The following is a 14,717-nucleotide window of genomic DNA, read 5'->3' as shown; positions in this document are numbered from 1 at the left end:
CACGGCAGGAAATGGTGGGATTTTCAAACTCGGAGAGCATATTTTTACTAGGCAACCATTCTTCCATTTCCGGTAGTTAACGTGTGGAGTAACTTTAGTCCGACGGTTGTTAACGCGTCATCGAAGGACTCTTAGGTGCTTTTTATTTTAGTCCTTGCGCCGGAAAACTTACTTTCCCGCACTGAGAACTTAAAGAGCAATACAACACCGTTATTTTGCTCTTGTTTTTCTGATGAACAACAGCTGCTTAACGGCGAAAACAAACCCGACTCACGGAGCTTGGGTAAAAGCCTTGATTCTGTGTATCAGTTCGTGAATCCGTGAATGGAAGGTGAGCTTCCGAGACCAGAATTTTGTGTCGATATTCCGTAAACAAACTGATCTAATTTTCTACGTCTGAAGTGTACAACGGATTCAAATGCTATTCAAGTATCCGCCTGGGTGAAATAATGCACATGCTGTCTTCGATTCGAACGCTACAGACCTTTAAAATATGCCACTAGTGGATTTCGTGCTCTGTCTCGTAAACTGGTAATCTGGCCCCAAACTTTGGAGGTTTGCTCGCTTAAACAAGAAGCCCTAAGTAACATTCCGCTCAAATGTACAGTTGGAATAAGCCAGCTGCTCGTAAAGTTATGAACTTCGAAAACCCGTATTTTCCGTGTGACTTACTTTGGTTAGCCTCCGTTGATCGGCCCAGATATCCAGATTTCCAGTGTCAAATCTCTCTAAGAAGCAATAATACAACTGAATTTTATTGTCCAACTATTCAGTTGGACCACTGTAAGGTTTATCAAGCACAAAAGCAGCGAAAACAGGTAGTACCTCACTGGTGGGAAATAATTTTTAGCGTTTTGTAGTCATATGGTGAGCTGTCACATTTTGGTTGGAATGTGTGGGCGACATTCTGCAAGTAGGACCACGGTTGCCGCCTCTGTGCATTTAGTGCTGATCTCCTGCGTCATCGTCACAGAATGAGCATTTTGTCATCCAACAGCTGGTCGTCTTGATTAGATAGTACTGACGAGTGTTGCCCTAGAATCTCGTTGAAAACTGTCCTTCGTATGTGTCGGATCCCACACAAATTCCACACTTGTTCTCAAAATAATGCGTGTGCATAATTACTGTAATGCGGATAGTTATGCTCGTGAAACCTAGCCAAAGGTGCTCTCTGGAGCACTGCAGTCAGTATTGTTTTGTTTGAAATAACTCTTCTTCAGGGATACAATAGATGTAACATGGTTTTACTCCAGCTTACAACTCTCCTCGGAAGTGACCGTTGGGAAATGACCATTGAACAATCCTTCCGTACATTTTGATGGTAATGCGTACATTCTTATGTTCTCTCATCCCTCAGATAAGAGTTAATGTTGGTCATTGGCTTGTTCGCTGAGCTGGGCAATTTGATTGCAAACGTTTCATCACCAATCGGGGTGATATTATCAGTGCGTTATTGGGGAGCTTAGTGGTGTGTAGCGGTGGGTTAGTGGTTGTGCGTTGAGTAGTGTTAATACACGTGCTACTAGCAGGTAGTGGCTGTTGATGGCGATTAGTTTTTCGGTCGGGTGATTTCATTGGTTGCTCCGTTGCCATGTGTCCCTATTCGTCAATTCCTACGTGACCTTTGAGCGTGGCATCCCCTACCGTCGTAATCTGGTTGATGCTGGAGTGAACTTTGTCCTTTCGAGTCCCGGCTTGTGACCTTTATTGATTTGCCTCCAAGGCGCTCCTTGTTTCTTTGTTTGTGAATTCAATATTCGGTCCATCCACTTGTTACGAGGGATCCGTCTCTGTACAATGTGGCAATTTTTAGGGGGTGAACTAATTTCCGATAATCAGTATGAATGCTTAAATTGTCTTGGTGTGCTGTGATCGGGAGACTACTCTCCCGAGCACCTTGTTCTGTTTTAACAATGGTGAAAAGGGGATTTTTGACCCGGGATTTTTGGTCGCTTATGTCTCTCTCTAAAGGATTGGTATGGAGCAGATCTCAGGGACATTCATACGAAGTAAATTTGTCAACTAACATATTCTACAGAAACAAGAATAAGAATATTAAAAAAAACTTGGGGTTTACCCTTTTTCGATGAGAGTTTGATGACGTTTTACTGACAATTTCCAATCGACTGCTTCGACGTTCCCAAGTGAGAATCATTTTGCTTCGCTGTAATAACCGGCTGGAAGTATTCTTAAAGTAGTTTTTTAATAGTTTTAATATACCTTTGTTCTCAGTAAGCGTGAAAACATCCCTCGTAAAAAAGTTACCTCAATGTGGTCCATGTTAAGACCCACCGTTGCAAGAACTAACGGAAAGTTCCTTTGACCTGTTTGGCTAACAACACACATGCAGTTTATTTCATCCCTGTAGTACGTCAACAAGGGGACACACATCGCAACACATATCACAAATTAAAATGATGATCGTACTGATTTCCCCGGTCTACAGATGATCCATACACAGGTTGAACGACAAATGTTCCAATGGCGACTGCTGACTCTGTTTGCACAGCGGTATCTCTCTCGCCAACAAAGAAACACGTGAACTCTCGTTAAATTGTCATTTCGCATGAATTTGTCGCGTAAGAATATCAAGGCTTCTCCTTTTTCCAGATGTCAAACTAGCTAATCGACATGAAATCACATCAGGCAAACAGGAGGTTTTGACAGCCTTACATCAGTCAGAGTGATAGATCAGAGGTGAGCGGAAACACTTAGACGAACAACACAAATTAGGTCAATCAGATTTTGAATAACAGAAATATCACGTGGTCTTATTGACGTTCATCTTAGCATCTGAAAGGAAGAAGCTAATAATGAGCAAGAAAACCAATGAGTAGTGCTCACAACTGAGTTCATCCGGTTAACTCACAGAACTAGGCAAAAGTTAGTGATCCATTGGCAGTATATCACACATTTCAGGATCGGACAACGGTTGAGTTCATAACGAAGATGTGGTGATACGCCAAACAAGTAGAGCTGAAGACCGAATTCGACTCAAAAACCTCCAAAAAGATAACCTGTGGTTTAAAAAATTTGAGTCAGATCTCGTGACTTACAATGGATATCTTTGGGAGGCCATATCTCACCCTCTCACAAACACTGCCTTGACTGTCCAGGAGGAATAAATGCGGAGAAAAAATGGTACACTGACAAACAGGGCTGCATTATAAATGGGTAACAGATGTGTCTACTAGTAACCACTCGACAGATCAGCTCATTTTTAAGGATGTAATTATCTCAGACATGGTTATTTTTCTCATGGAGAGGAATCAAGAAGAAGAATCGAAAAAAAGCGATCTCTGGGCTTTCTAAATGGGATGTCTAATCGGTCCTCTAAAGATCAGTGGCTTTTGGGAAGTTCCTCACCAGTACTGGTATATAATCTGGAAACCAGCGTGTATATCACTCCATCTTACGTCGTCTAATAGAGCAGGCTAATATTTAAAGACTACTGGAGCATGAAAAGTGTCACTCTGGTATCCACCCACTTGCCGAAGATATGGTCAAATTTTATGAGGCGATCGACTCCATATCATAAGTGCAGTATTAGTTTATTCGTTTAGTGATGTTTTGATGGTTAACTCGCTCACTTGTAGGGTAGACTAGATTTGGACGGTTTTTTTCGAGTGGTCTTTTGAGGGGAACTGGTACGTTTTGGTTAATCTGTTTTCTAGGAGAAACAGAAATCACCCAAAAGAGGGCCTGGATAGTAGGAAAAACTGGTCCATTAGATATATCTGCAAAACTGGAAGGCCAAGTTTGTTGTGAGCACTAGCATGGTGTTAGGTCATCAAAGCTGCCACCAAATACACTCACTTGCTCACCATTTTAGTTTTAATGGGAGACATCCTAATCCCAGTTGGAACTAGGTTTAACGGAGTTTCTGAGACTTGGCGTGCTCTAAGAAGCTCCCAGACGATCGCGGGCTGTCCAAGAGCTTTTGAATGAACTTGTGAGTAGTGTTCCTTCAAGAAAATGCAATATCTGCCCTTATCCCGAAGGGAAAACTACCGCTAAATTTTATATATATATATATATATATATATATATATATATATCGTTGAATGCTCCATTGAAACCGTGAACTTTGGATTACTTTTTGTTACTGTCAGTGTCTCAGTGTCGCTTGATGACTTACCGTTGTAGTTGTGGACGGCTGGTTTCGTCCTTCTTGGGGCTCATCAGTTAGGCGCAGTCCCCGAGTTTCCGTCAACCTTATGTTCTGATTGAACGTTCCCTAAAGGCACTTTGAATCCGACAGATCAAGAACATTCTCAGACCGCTTCAATAGCATAAAATGGATCCAGAACGGTTAACAGAAAGTCAGTTGGCAAACACGTCAGTCTGCTCCACAGCATTGGGAACTAAAAAGGCTCTGCAGAAGTATCCTCAAGTGCAACGTCATCGGGATCTTATCGAGGATCAAACAATGTATCGACTCGTTACCTTTTATCACTCCATTGCCCAACTTTTTACCGTCTTTTTGCTAGATAAATCTTTGAGTAGTTAAGGCGCCTCCTGAACCCGACGATTCCGGCATCATGGAAACGCTAAGGGGACGGTTTCAAGGAAGTTCCTTGTGAGAATTCTATTTCGTAATTCGTAAAAATGTGATTACTTTGAGGAGTGATCCTTATGGATGATGATGACTGCGCAAATAGTGCCTAATGAAAGGAGGCTGAAAGGATGTGACAACAATCATACGGATATGGATGGATCATCATTGCTTCAGCTGAACTTGCAGTGTTACCATCACAGTACAAACCCCTGATAAGTTCTCAAGAGATCCAGAAAAGTTCACTAAAATGAAAGATAATGTGTGTGGGATTTAAACGATTTGTAATGGGGTGATGCATCCGCTTTTACTCAAAAGTGAGTTCATGATCCCTGCGAGGTGTGCGCAGCATGGTGGTCATCCCAATTCATTGATTTTATATTGTAATATAGTGAAATGAAGTAGCTTTTTCACAATTTTTGTAGAGGAATTTATGATCGATGATCAGGGTATTAATTTAAAAGCCCCAAACTACAGCCGAAATGCGCTAACAGGCGCTAGCGTCACTGTCCTGTGTCAAGAGGGGACACAAAAACAGACCCACTCGGGATCCCAAAAGTGCTTTCATTCGGAAACACTCATGAACAAGGTAGCTGTACAACTGTCAGTTGGAAAAACAATTTTTTTCCAGCTGGGAAAAGTTTAGAACCGATCGAGAAGTCTTTTTTGGAAGATTTTTGCAAACAGTTACAAATGTGCCGACTGTTTACCAAACGTTTCTGAAAAGAAATCATTTTAGGTAAAAGTTTGTATTCCACAGTTAGTACTCAATCTGAGGCTAATATTTAAAAAATCGTCTGACTGCTTGCCTTTTGTCAGCAGCAAGGCGTTATCGGAGAAACATCAAACAATGTCTTTTACAGGTTACCGCAGTTTACGATCCAATGCGCACCTGGTGCTTTTTGGCGTGTCTCAAGTCATGGGCTAGTGTCAGTCCTATAATGTTTTTAGCCAATTCCATTTCCACGTGAGTATGGCTTTCTCGGAGTATAGCTACTTTTCTATTTAATTATTATTCTTTGAGTAACTTTGCTTGAGGAGCGAACTAGATCTTAACGGTAGGTACATTGAATTTATTTCGACCTGAAGCTCGTTTTGAAACCTGAACGGTACTACGCCCCAAGTACGTATTTGACTTTTTATATGACCTTGGTGAACAAAATTGGCTGTTTCTTTTTTACGCGGGTGGGCACTCGCTCCAACATGTTGACAGCGGATGACTCAGAAACCTAATCATATGGAATTCTGAGCAGCGTTCATTGTTAGCAATGTTGTGGAATATAGGTAGCTCGGGTGTGTTGCTTGGTTGTTGGTCTGTCCACCCACTCAATCCTGCACTGACGATGTCACCTCGATTGGTGATGAATTGTTTGCAATCCAACTGCCAACCTCGGCGAACAGACCAACGACCAAGCGTCCATTGTCTTGCGTGCATCATCTCATCATGCACTCACGGCAATTCTGCATAAACTGGCAATAAACCTGTATGAAAATAGGTGATTGTTACACGAGTTACCTGATTATCTGTAGCAATCCGCCGCTTCCCGTTTGCTTTTGCAAACCGATTTTGCTGTGAACCGACTACCATTTTTCCTGGGTAATCACAGGAGTTACCGTTGGGGCAAATTTCAACACGAGAATTCGGCTGATGCTTCCAGCACATCTGAGTGCACAATCGTCTTGTCCCAAAATTTTGGAATCACTAATTCCATTGAAAACCTTCACATGACTCATTTCATCAGTGACCAGTAATTTCGACCAATAAAATTGCACTGACGACTTACAGCTTCCAGCATTCAGAATTGTATCTGTTCGGTGAAGTTCGGAGTGACTTACCGACTGGATCAACCAAGACACCGAAATTAGCGTTTCGCGCTCTCATCACATCAAGGCCATAAATGTTAGTGAGATTTCACACACCTATTCTAGTGACAGCAACATCACAGCTTGTGTTAACTAGCGTCTGTCACTGAAGTACATCCTCCGACAACAAATTGTGGCATGAGGCTCTTAGCCAGCTCATCACTACGGCTTGCCGTAGATAATGAGTGCTTATAGCAAAGGCCAAATAATATACGCGACAGGTAACATTGGAGTATTTGAAAGCGAAGATCGAGTTGTCGAAATGTCAAAATTCCAGCCAGCGAACTCCTAATCTCTGTCATACCCGACACCAAAAACTGATCTAAATAATCTGTCTACCTAGACAGGTTTGGAGAATCCGTTTGGTGTGGTTCACGACAAACGACATAAATTTTGGACTATCTGAACACTGGAGTGAAAGATCGCATTCACTGTTTCCTTCTGTTACTTTGTTTTGCATAGAAGTTCCGTACAGAAAACAAGCAAACACAGAACAGATTGATTTCACCTTACGCCCTAAATGTTGTGCAGGCTTCTTCTCTTCTGATCATTCTAGTCATATCTTGAAATATTTGTCTTCTTGGCAGAGAACAATCACAACAAGCAAATGTTTGGTCTTGGCGAAGGCTCATTTCTCTCACAATCTCCGTCTTTCTTTCACTTTCAACGTTGGCAGAACGACAACGATCCGGTTGTTTCCAAAACCCAAATCAACTTATTTTGGAGTTATATTAAAACACGAAAGATGTGCACTTGTAAACATATGACTAGAATTGACTAAACAGCTGGACACTATCATGCAGATCCGCCAAAAAAAAAAACAAAATCCAAGTACAGTATTTTGCGAGCAAATAGGTTATCGAAATGCTCCCGATCTTTTAACATCCACCTATAAGATACTTCTTACATGGTTGATAATCTAACACTTGAGATAGGCAATGTATTTTCTCATGAAGCGTCATTCATAGCCCAGGAACTTTACTAATTTGCTTGCTTTCGGATGCAATACCGCGTTGATTACCTATACTACCGTGACAATGGCACCCTTGCCTAAATTAGCAAATCCGTATTCCTGTTGCTCCAAACAATGACAGGCGGTAAACTTTCTTTTCTCTGTAACCGGTAACCCGATAAACTCAAAAATCGCTTCCATGGTGCACCGCTGTCCTAATAAAGACGTTTTTGGTGGAGGTTTACCAACTCCTGTTGAGTTGAGGCCACTTTCATATCTCTAGCTTCACCTGCGTAGTTCAACTCCCTTCCAAAGATTCCATCTTTTCGTCCACACTGTGTGCTTGAGTACCTATTTGCCAGAGTCCCGCCCCACCTACGTTAGTTGTCTTAGGAGTAGTGTAGAATATGTTACTTATTCCGGGAAGTCCAATTGAGTGGCGCGCAAAATCACAAACCGAGAATTATGAAGACTTTGGACTTATCAACTGCACTTACAAATGCGAAACAAACCTCAAATTATGGAGATTATCGTCTAATGGCTTCACGGATTGATGCGAGTCTAAAGAAAGCCCAGCAACAACGGCAACTCGATATGAATTACCAACAAACGTGTGTGCAGAGCACGTGGTCATGCGACGGATTAGAAAGCGCGCGCGAAAAGTTCGTCGGAATCGGTTCGACATGTTAGGGGTTAAAAGTTCATGAGGAGTTGTGGGTGAATATTGAATACATGGGATAGGCGCAGAAAACAGTGGGCTCAAGAGGGGGGAAGGGCTTGACCGGGGGGGGGAAGAAGGTAAATCGCCTCACCACAGCCAGAATGGGTTTACTTAAGTCAGTGAATATTGAATACATGGGATAGGCGCAGAAAACAGTGGGCTCAAGAGGGGGGAAGGGCTTGACCGGGGGGGGAAGAAGGTAAATCGCCTCACCACAGCCAGAATGGGTTTACTTAAGTCACCCCCACTCAGTTTCGGACACTAGCAACAATGAGGCAATAATGGTACGACTGACTCAAGCCACAGTCGCCTCTCACATTCCTTTTTGTCCTCTACGGTGACCGAGCACCTAAGTTCCACCTACCCCTTATAGCATACATAACTTTCGTATATATCTTGTTATTGTACCATCGGGAGTTTTGGGCGCTACTGTTCTGACGCACCCATCTGATCCAGGTACAGCGGTGGCTACGATCCCCTTCAACCAGTGCCACGCGTGTGTTGCTCTCCAGTTATTAATACCAAATCACCCAATTGTAGGTTTCTTCGGAGAGTCCTCTAATTATGCCGCATTTGAAGCAGTGGAATGTATTCTGTCAGCCAGCGGCGCCAAAAGGTGCTGACCATCAGCTGACTCTGTCCCCACTGTCGAGTTTATCGGTGTCGTATCCTTCGAACTTCACCAATAGGGACGTATGATATCTGGAATGGTAATACATGGTTACGGGTCAGAATGACAGTATTATCAGGATCATCAGCACGGGGACCAGTGAACAAGTGACCCTCAACTTTGGACGGTGGTTAGAGGTAGTCGGTGAGAAGAGGATGGCCGCCGCTCTTTGTGGCTGGAATTTCCTTCGACTATAAACGTCTATGTGGGTCAGCTGTTTGGTAGAAATCACGTTAAAAACTGGTTTGGCTGAACCATGGGAAAATAAAATATCCTAATATGTGGCGGTATGTTTAAATACTGCTAGTTCGGTTGGGCTTATGTACTCCCGATCAACAGTCTGCCTTAATGGACATTCAGATAAGGTTTGTGGTAGGAACATTCAGCTGGTTACAAAAACATGTTTGCATGGTTCACATTGCACTATAAGCAAAACGAGTAGAACGTCCGACAATAACAACCGTCCCCAATTCATCTTGGAGACAAAACGCATTCCTACCCTGGTTTTAGCGACCTCTCTCTCTCGTATGGATCACATCAACCGTACTCGGAAATGTCAGCAGATAACGCGGACGATTCACCAGACATTGTACTCCCCATTCAAAATGTTGGTGAAACCGAAACATAATTTAAAAATGACGACCGCGGCAGGAAAACTGGTCAAGTGATTTACGGGAAAATTCCGCCGTTTTTTCCAGGTTCGGTTTTGTCAAAGAAATGCACTCGTTTGGATTCTTTCGTTCCTCAATCCGGTCACTTTAAAACTTATCGCTGTTTTGGTTACTGTACATTCCGAATGTCCTTCCAAGCCTTTGTGTGATTAATCTTCACAGAAAACTGAACACCATAGATTTGAGGTCCATTCAATCTTTCAAGTAGTTCGTATGAGGCTACCGTTCTACCTGTTTTACTCAATAACTTACTTAGCATAGGGAATTACTGATCGCTTCCAACCATATTTATCTGTCCACGATTTGCTCAGAGTTTAGGCTTTACTTAGAATGTCATGCATGGATCGGACCTGCAAGACAGCGTTTGAGTGTGCTCAATTTAGTGGGTGTGAAGCACTTTGACTGATTTTCCTCACTTCGATTCAAGCTGAATGGCACAGTTGTTGATGCAGTCCTCGCTTCACACAGGTGTCAAGTGAAGTCACCGGCAGTTTTGTACAGAAGGCCTAAAAATTCATGTTATGTGGTGTGAACGTACAAAGCATCATTAAAATTACTTCATTTGCGAGAATGGTTACAAACTTTGGGGATGAGGTTGGCAGACATAGTGCTTTCAGGCTCCACCGGTGAGGCATTCTAGCTGATGAACTTTGCTGTTGGACTGAGTAGACTAACAGTACTTTTAGGTATGGCTGCAATGGTTAAGGGTAATCTTTTTGTCCACAAGGACACCAAGATGAGCATTGAAGTCACTGCGATAAAAATGAACCAAATTCTATCATCTAATTCGAAGACCCCTGCAAGAGAATCCAAAGTGTGACACAAATAAGGCACACGAAAGAACAACGAGGGTTGCAAGGCCTACTCATAAGTAGATGCCGGGTACATCAAGTTAAAGCGATCCCCCGATTTGGATTTGCCGGTCTGGTGCGTGCACTCTATGCTCCGAGTTTCACCGAAGATGAGGAAGCCCCTCTAGCTGTAAAGCAACAGAGTCAAGTGGGCAGAAGCATAGTCCGATACTCATGGGTCGGAAACATTTAAATTTTGGTGGTCGCCATGGTTCAGATCGATAGTGGTATGTTCAAATTTTGGGGATAGAACCTGAAATAGCCCGAGTGACGGCAAAAGATATTTTACAGCTTTTGATACCATTTCTGTGGCAGATGAAAGTGGAAAATCGATGCCAACCAAAACATTAAACCACTTAGAGCTCACCTATATTTATGATGAACACCAAGTCACAGGACTATATCCCAACCTAGTGAACAGTGTTCGACCTCTTAGGGGAATCACACCCGCTTTCCTAAGTTTACGGCGTTAGTCCATCCTGGACACAGTAATTCACACAGTTTTTCTGAAAACTTGTGAGTAATAACGACAAAGCGTTCACATAGTCTGAACGAACAAATGGATAAACTGAGGGATGTGTTCTTAACGTGAGTCCGGCGGAGTTCCATGGAAAAAATTCTGCAGAAATGCAGTCTGCTGGTTAGCAAGCGTAAATGACAACACCAAGGCATATGAAATGGATTCAACACTCTCTCAGCAAACATGAATTCAATTCAGTTCGGCGAATAACGGGTCCAGGTATGCGAAGAGCCTGGGGAAAACACGAGTAGTGAGCTTTCCTGATGTGATCTAAAAGGGTAAAAGCAATTGTGTTCTGTTGAAGGGCTTTCACCGTTGTCGTGTCACTGGAGATTTTCGTCTATTTTGTTGGTTATTTGCTCAGCGTAATGGATTTTATTGATGGGCGCTTGGCGTGTTATCAAACCAATTACCCTCCCTGCATTAACCTTCAGAAGAGAAAACATACGTACTTAAGAGACGATCATTCCAGAAATGACGTACCCCAGTGCAGTTTCTGGAATGGCTGACTCACTGCCAAGGTTGTTAAATTGTGGTAGCCATTTCTCTGCGCGGTTAGTCCAGTCGTTCAGCTGCCCTCATACATTTTGCAAACATGTGGAGTCTTAGTGCTTCGGGTTGATCAACAATTTTGCGCAGACGCATTCTTTGGAGCATGTCACACGGATGCGGCACCTATCGAAATTACTTTGGCTAGAAATACGAGTGATTCGGTGCAGTTGTTTTAACTGTGACGCCGTGATTCTTCTCAAGGGAAAACCCCATTTTAACCACCACTTCAGTGATGCATTGTTGGGGGGAAATTCTACGTTACTATGTTGTACTAGTCTGTCTTATCAGTCTTGTCTGATGATCTAGGTGGCAGGATACGGAGTGATATTAGGTCACCACTTTGATGGAAGAATGAATGTCGGACGAATAGGAATGGCAAAGCAATCACCATGTGCAATCCCATTCGCTTTGATAAGGCATTGAAAACACTTGAATTGTATGCAGCTCCGTAGATCAGGGAAGATTAGCAACAGATTCTTTCGGTATCATCCCCTTTATCTATGACTTTCTTGATATTATCCATTATTGCGTCCCCTTTGATCGGCCATTGTTAACCCCGTTTGCTATTGATTACAAAGACTATGTAGGTCCAGATCCACATTATCGAATCGTGTGCACATAGTCGACTTTACAAACAACAATCAACCGTAATCGAACAAAAATAAATGTTTGCGCCAACCAAACACAACGGAGCGATTTATCAGTTTGGATGTCACTTTTCACAAATCCATCATAAGTGCATGAGAGCGTTGGAAATATGAGGTGGCATGGAAATTCACAGCGCATCACGAAATAAAAGCTCAGTAGAAATATGGAGTTGTTTAATTCCGTAGAAATCAGATGTACTTTGGGGGCCACTTTAAAACTCAAGCATATCTTCCTTCTTTCTGGAACACCAGTAATCGAGTAGTACTAGGAAACGGAACATTCATTGTTTCAGAAGAGCTTGGTAAACAATCGGTGACTTTTATTTGGGCAGCGTTTCGCTTTTGACACAAAAGCTCTAGCTTTCCGCCTTAAAACCTGGCCAACTTCATGACCTGCTCACTTGGCCTGATGAAGCTTTTGTGTCAAAAGCGAAACGTTGCCCAACTAAAAGCTAACGATTGTTTACCAAGCTCTTCTGAAGCGATGACTCCTCAATCGGTCCCAAACTTTTTCGGAAAATTCATTATTCAACAAAGGCCCACCGAAACCGTTATAATTAAAAAGGGTTCTTTGAGAGTGAACATCGTCCACCTTATTCTTTTCCAATCATCTTCAATGTTAAAACGTTAGACATTACTACACTATGGGAATCAAAATCATTTTCACCTCTTCGAATCGCACGAATGTCAGTCAAATTGTCGGTACTTCGAGATTCCGGTTTTTGTCTCCAGGTAGCTATTACATAATAATAATAAATTGTTATTATTAATTAATAGTAATATAATAATTATTATACTAAAACAATAAAATAATAATAGTAATTACGTAAATTGGGAGACCAGATTCTCTGTGTTCTTGCCATGGGATGCGGTGCATTTTCCTGTACGTTCCAAACACTTAATGTTTGTGTGCATTTTTGAGGGATATTGTGCGTAGTGCAGCTTAGCTGGCAGGCAAGTTAGTTTCACGTAGACGGATTTTCATAGTGTAACTGGCCTACCAGAGCAAAGCCTAAGCGTGACAGCAACTTGCGAATGTACACATGCAATCCATTCCCACGAATCAAGCCCTTGTGGTGAAAAAAGCTCGGTAAGGTTGGGAAACGATCAAACATTTAAGTTGACAGCCTCAGAACATTGGTTGGCGTTTCAGGTCCTTTGATAGTCGGGAAGTCCTCTTGCAAAGTGTATCTCTGCCCAGGAGGACGAATTAACTCAGCCTTGTGTGTCCATTCTAAAGAACAATCGTGGTGCCATTACGCATGGGATGCCATTTTTACTGCCTTTAATTCTAGGTTTGAACAATAAACTTGGGCAATTATTTTCCTGAGCAGTTTTCTCACTGCGTTCAATAAACCATGAAACACGAGTTACCAAGCGACGCGAAACGCCGCGGGAGAAACTTGAATTCGGTGGACTTGTGGTCGCGACTTTGACTCGAGAAATGGGTAGACGATGCTCAAAAATTCAGTATTCCTTTGACCTTAGGTCAGTGGGTTGTATGAGGATAGTTTAACGAGACCTGATACGTTCCAGGTTGATAAAGACTACTCAGTAACATCCGGACAACAGTGACACACTAAAATAAACAAGCAAAATGTGTCGTTTTGCTTTGTGTGTGAGGGGCGCCTCATAAAAGAGGTATGGGATGGAATTAAATGCACTGCTTACAATGAAAAATAAAGGCTGTTTGACTCGGAGATCCATTGTAACAATGTTCTGACACCGAGCAGATACCAGTACGCGGCAAGCACAACATTTGATGCGGTAACATAGGTTAGTGTATTAAACTTCCTTACCGAAGAAAAACTATATTCGACTGAGCGGGATTGGCGCAGAGGAAATCTCCTGAAATAGTAAACAAACGTCTGTGAAGCACAGTTGTGTAAAGGTTCACTTGGGCGAGCCAAACGAACTGGTACACTACATTACCGAAGACCACGCAGTTATGCAGTCATCGATATTCCTGTGCATGCTACGATTCATTAGGGTTTTTGACACAAGTAAAGATGATAGTAATGATAGTTGGTCGTTCGTTTATTCGCTGAGTTGGGCAGTCGGATTGTAGACGTTTCATCATCAACCGAGGTGATATCATCAGTGCGTTATTAGGGAGCGTAGTGGAGCGTAGCGATGGGTCGGAAGTTGTGCCATCAAAGTAAAAGTCATTTAGTTAATCATATAGTGATGCAAACAAGCAATCACTACGCCCCGAAACGTTCTTAAAGGCCTCTTCCTTCATTTTACTCTATTTCGCCGTAACATCACATCAGTACTCAGAAATCGCTTTACCAGAACGATGTCGATTGTTTCGCAGTGTTAAAATATTGTATTTGCCAACCCACACGTGGACGATAGAATTTTCCTTACAAATGATACACTGAAGTTAAATGCCACAGACGAGTGAAAAAAGCGAACCTGTAGACTACCAGAAGATGATAAATTCCACTTTCAAAGAAATAGAGAACGGTTTATGCAATAAAATGTGTATTTACACAATTCAGGACGAATGGGAGTGGGATGAAGGCTCCGTGACCAGCCTCGTGATTCTGATTGGCGAGGCGAACACATGGGCATCACAGAGCACAGAACCATTCGAATCATTCGAGGAGGACTAAACCATTTAAGTGGACTGTGGATTTCAGGTCTAAAGATTATGATGCTGGGGAAGATTCATGGAGATGAACATATCTGTAGACACAGGTAGTACATAAG

Source organism: Opisthorchis viverrini, assembly GCF_000715545.1.
Source record: "Opisthorchis viverrini unplaced genomic scaffold opera_v5_162, whole genome shotgun sequence".
Classification (NCBI taxonomy): Eukaryota; Metazoa; Platyhelminthes; class Trematoda; order Opisthorchiida; family Opisthorchiidae; genus Opisthorchis; species Opisthorchis viverrini.
Note: the sequence above shows the minus strand (reverse complement) of the source record.